The following is a 6,038-nucleotide window of genomic DNA, read 5'->3' on the forward strand; positions in this document are numbered from 1 at the left end:
CTTTGCATTAACATTTCTGGGAGAAGAAATTATAATTTGTCAATATAAAGAACTCCTCTGGTGGTTTTCTCAAACTGCCATACTTACACTTCAGAGATAGGATAGCCTCTAAGCATTGTGAGTGTAATCATGCTTAAAATACGTGGGGACTTCCCTGGTGGCGTAGTGGTTAAGAATCTGCCTGCCAATGCAGGGGACGTGGGTTCGAGCCCTTGTCTGGGAAGATCCCACATCCCGCGGAGCAACTAAGCCCATGTGCCACAACTGCTGAGCCCACGTGCCACAACTACTGAAGCCCGTGTGCCTAGAGCCCGTGCTCTGCAACAAGAGAAGCCACCGCAATGAGAAGCCCACGCACTGCAATGAAGAGTAGCCCCCGCTCGCCGCAACTAGAGAAAGCCTGCGCACAGCAACGAAGACCCAACACAGCCAAAAATAAATTAATTAATTAATTAATTTTAAAAATATATGTTAAGGAAGATGGTCAAAAGGTACAAACTACCAGTCATATAAGAAAAAAATCCTGGGGATGTAATGTACAGCATAGGAACTATAGTTAATAATACTGTATTTTTATATTTGAAAGTTGCTAAGAGAGTAGATCTTAAAAAAATGTTAAGGATGTTTTTAACTTTAAAAGGAAATACAAATTAAATTATGTATGCTGATTCATTTAATTACTGTTTTGCTAAAATCACTTATTAAATGTGCTGCTATTATTAGGGATCTGGTACAGTTAATTTCCTTAGAATCGTTTTTTCCACAGAAAAAGAACATTTCATACATGAGTTCTCTGAAGAAAGCATGTATTTTCCTTAGTACATATTATTTTTAAGCTACACCTTTAGGCTACTGTAACTTAAATGCTGTGAATCATCTAAGTAGGGAAAGACGTATTAAGTAGAAGACTTTAAAAGCCACAAATTTAAAATTCATAAGTATTGAAAACCATGATTTTGCCTTCTCTAATTCTTTTTTAGTCCATTAAGTATTATATGTTTTTCTTCTTTCCTCCCTCCCTCTCTTTCTTCCTTTATTTTTAAACTGATTAGTTTACTTTATGGCATCATTCTCTCAATGTGACATAGGTTGAGGATTCAATCGCTGTTGAAAATTACCCAGAAATACATTCTTTTGTGGTCTTAGTTTATGCCTTGATCACAGGGAAGAGAAGTGTATATTATAAGTACTTGAAAACATATATATTGAACTAATGTCATCAGTTTTATCTTTTTGTATAAAAACTGTACCAGTTGGGTTGAATTTGAATACTTAGGAGTCAAAGTTGTCAACTAAGAGTTTATGAAAAGGTTCAGGGTGCTGAAGTACAGTGCACTTTCTGAAATTGTATGCAATTTTTTGTGTATATGTGCTTATGGCATTTTTCTAGGAAGAGGATCCATAGCTTTCACCAGATTCTCCAAGGGGATTGTGACCCAAGCACATTAAGAACCACTGGGTTAGAGAATCAACACTATTTATTCTCTGTCTTTAGAGAATACACTAAAGGCCTTTATTGACGTATATTTATATATTTTCCAAATTTTGCTTTTACTTCGTGGATAAACTATTAGTCTAAATGTTCAGGTGTCATGTTAAAATAAGAGCATTAGCTAGATGAATTCTAAGTTCCTGCCCCTTTAAAAGAAAACAGAAAACAAAGTAGAACAGTTCTGACACTAGAAGATGTAACTGTCCTAATGTGTATGGTTATTTTGAACTGGGGAGGAAATCAGTATACCTCCAGTAGAAGAACTGAGAGGGTGGTTCCAGAAAAACAGGAAAATACTGGAAACATGCAGCCCAACCCTCTTTATTGGAGGGGGTGCGGGGGAGAGTCTCCTCATTAGGAAAGTCTCCATTTTAATGTTCCGTGTGAATCAGGTGGGGAACTGCTATCACTATGAATGGCTGGCACTTTGAAAAATGTGTTAAAGATATTACTGTGTCCTTGGATCTGCTGTTCAGATTATTTATAACCTTCAGCAAATATCTTCTGAGTCTCAGTTTTTTGTTTTTAATCTCTAGAATAAAAATATACATGCATAGATTTGGATGTATAAGATTGGACCAGAAATATCAAAGGTACGAGGGAGAGTGTGTGGTGTGGTAGGTAACAAGGGTCTGAGCTCTGGGGTCACAGACCTGGATTTACTACCTGACCTATTTTGGTTCAGAAGGGAAAATGTTAGCAAGTGAGTGCCTTAGATTAAGGTAAAATCCAATTTAGAAATAGTAGAATTACTAGAAGTTGAGTTGTTCAGCAATGCTTGAAATGTTTATTATTTAATTCGAATGACATTCTATAACATTCCCTAATGGAGCCTACTTTGATCAACATACACTATTGATACTCTTCAATTACACTTGTTTACAAAGTATCAATAAAATGACTTCTGAATTTTTTTTTTAAATTTAATTGGAATATAGTTGCTTTACAATACAGCCACTATGGAGAACAGTATGGAGATTCCTTAAAAAACTAAAAATAGAACTACCATATGACCCAGCAATCCCACTACTGGGCATATACCCTGAGAAAACGGTAATTCGAAGATACGTGCACCCCAATGTTCATAGCAGCACTATTTACAATAGCCAGGTCATGGAAGCAACCTAAGTGTCCATCGACAGATAAATGGATAAAGAAGATGTGGTGCATATATACAGTGGAATATTACTCAGCTACTGAATGGTTTTTGAAGGTTCTGGGGCATTAATTCCTAAAGAGAAACTCCTATCCTAGCAGTGCCACTCCACCGAGTGACAGCTCCAAACAGTTATTAGGCTTTAAAAAATTCCCAAGGGTATTGTCATTCAATTTGAGGCTAAGCCTTTTTGAGGAAATTAAGGGCAATGTATTTTTTTCCCTGTGTAAATAAAATCCATTTCCAATCATTGAAAAGCTTACCTTCTATTAGAATATTCAGTAAATTATGTTCATGACAATTAGCATCCTGATTCATAGTGCTTAAGACTGCTTAAACTTCTTAGATTATTCACATTTTTTAGGTCCTATCCAGGTAAATAAAAGATTTTTTAACTCAAAGAAATAAACGTTGAGATAAAACTTTTCTCTCATATAATTTATACACATAAAGAATGTTCAAGACTGAAAGCCATTCTTGAGACCTTTTTTCTGTGCAATTGCTTATGTGCTAAAAAGGTTTTTGAACATAAAAATCAAAAGGTTGCTGTTACAGATAAACTCTGTCACTTAACAACTCTGTGACCAGTGATACTATTAGGCAACTCTTTAGTCATGGGTGTAATAATTCAACATTTGATTTACACCATCACTTCACTTCTGGCTGGTGCCAAGCGTATCATGCATAGTCACTCATAAACCAGGTATGAATGTTTTCTCTTTGGTCAGATGTGGGTCGAGGGAAAGGTAAATGGTGTAGGAAGAGTAAATGCTCTAAGTGTGAGCTCATGTGATTAACTTGCCCATCCTGAGTCCAATCTTGTATAGACCACTTCCACTTGACATGGCATGCCGCTGGGCAAGCCTAACCTGCACTGGGGAAGGGAAATGATGTCAGAGAGCAGAACTGACAGCAGCATTTCTGGCTGTTCAATTTGCATGAAGATATGGCTGGAGATGACAGCTAATGTTTTGACTAGAGGATCAGAGACTTGAAGACTACGAGATAAGAAACCTGGGAACCAGAAGCTTTAGAAAAGAAGTATGTGGAGGGACATATCAGAATAGGCCCCAAGTGGGAGGCTATTTGTGTCCTGTGTGAAAGCTTATCAAAAGGCCTCTTCTGTGGGGAAGGCTCTTAGGTGGAGATGGCCTATACTGTGGATATTGATTAGCCTCTTTCCGCAGCCATCCCAGTGCTTGCTGAATTGTGTTACATTCTGGGAAAATTCCATCAGCTTAGTTTTTCAGTCTTTAGCAGTGTCCTTTCTGCTGTTCAACCCATAGATTAAGCATAAGTAACCCTATTTTTAATTTCTAAGATTTATCTTTGTTATAGCAACCTATTTTTGAAGTATAGTTGAATTACAATGTGTTAATTACTGCTCTACAGCAAAGTGACTCAGTTACACATATATATTCTTTTTCATTATGGTTTATCACAGGATATTGAATATAGTTCCTTGTATAGCAACCTATTATTGTTGCAATAGATGCAATTGCCTCACCAATCTCTTAGAGAATGTTACTTAAAACTTTTAAAATCTTATTCCATAAGGGGACTTTTTTTTTTTTTTTTTTTTTGCCACACCACACGGCTTGCAGGATCTTAATTTCCAGCTTGAACCCAGGCCACTGCAGTGAAAGCACCGAGTCCTACCACTGGACCGCCAGGGAAGTCCCCCAAGGGGTCATTCTTGATTGTTGGACTTGGTGCCCCTTTGATGGTGTTAAGTATCCCTCAAACGTTTAATGCTTGGTTGTTTGTTTTTTCATTTATGAATTCCTATTTACCTGTCTGTGAATCTAAGTTCTAATTCTGGTGCCTTTTCTGGCAAGAGGAAGGTGTGCTATAAGCTCCCCAGGGCTCTGCCCTGTCAGAATTCTAATTAGGTCTGAGCTCTTGTCTGTAGCCAGAGGTCTGTGCCACAATCAACTGTTCCCTTAAAAAAATTGTTGTGGGACTTCCCTGGTGGCGCAGTGGTTGAGATTCTGCCTGCCAATGCAGGGGACACGGGTTCGAGCCCTGGTCTGGGAGGATCCCACATGCCGCGGAGCAACTAAGCCCGTGAGCCACAATTACTGAGCCTGCGCGTCTGGAGCCTGTGCTCCTCAACAAGAGAGGCCGCGATAGTGAGAGGCCTGCGCACCGCGATGAAGAGTGGCCCCTGCTTGCCGCAACTGGAGAAAGCCCTCGCGCAGAAACGAAGACCCAACCCAGCCATAAATAAATAAATATAAATAAAAATTTAAAAAAATAAAAATAAAAATTGTTGTTTTACTCTGATGCTCTTAGTGGATATGACATTATTTCAGGTTCTATTCTGTTTCTCTCTCCAACCCTTACATTTCAACTCTCTCACTGCTGAGCCTCCATTCCAAAAAGGGAGTCGGGGGAATTCCCTGGCGGTCCAGTGGTTAGGACTTGATGCTCTCACTGCTGGGGCCCCGGAGTTGGATCACTGGTAGGGGAACTAAGATCTTGCAATCCAGGCAGCACAGCCCCCCCCCCCCCAAAAAAAACAGGGAGTCGGGCTCAGTGTTTCTAATTCATTCTTTCACTGTCTAATCCATGATCTCCTCTATTTGTCCTGAATTAAAACGTCTCTGGAATTGCTCTTACGTCTCTAGTAGATTCCTCCTGCCCTGATCTGGGACATAGGTTTTCTTGTTTCTCTAACAACCTAATCCCATTTGTTTTCCATCTTTTAGGAATTCTTCCACATTTGTTCATCAGTGGCATCCTTTTTATTTCCTAGAGTCCACTTAAGGATTTACTCTACTATCAAAATATAATATGAACTATTTCATGCACACAATAAAGATTCTAATGTAATGAATACCCATGTGCCCACCAACCCAGCTTGAGAAATAATATATCACAAAAAGCACTGAAGTAAGTGTTCCCTGTGCATTCCTCCACTAGAAATGTTTAAAGGGATTTCGGACAGGTAGAGAAGTAGGTGAACATGATCAGTTTGCCACATCAAGCCAATCACCACTGAATTAAAAAATTCAAAACCAAGATAGAAAAGTGTTGGAGGGGATTATCCTATCTTGATTAGTCATTGATGTAAACCCTAATCCTCTATTGTCTTAAGGTGTATATTATGCATGGCCAATGCTAGAACACTGTTTCCATGCATGCAATTTGCAGCACAAAATTATAAACTCTAATGTGGCTAAATTCTCGCTCAATACTTCTAGTGAATCTCAAATTAGGATCTTTAACATCTTTCAAAAATAGATAACTTTGTTATTATTTAGAGCTAATGTTAAATGTTCTCTTTGAAGTCAACTTACTGTATAATATTAAAACATTATCTCTAGCAATAAAGTTTCAAAATTAGGCAGGTGTTAAAATTGATGGGAGCTTCAAGGCTAGAGAGAA

This window comes from Balaenoptera acutorostrata, chromosome 11 (genome assembly GCF_949987535.1).
Source record: "Balaenoptera acutorostrata chromosome 11, mBalAcu1.1, whole genome shotgun sequence".
Taxonomy (NCBI): Eukaryota; Metazoa; Chordata; class Mammalia; order Artiodactyla; family Balaenopteridae; genus Balaenoptera; species Balaenoptera acutorostrata.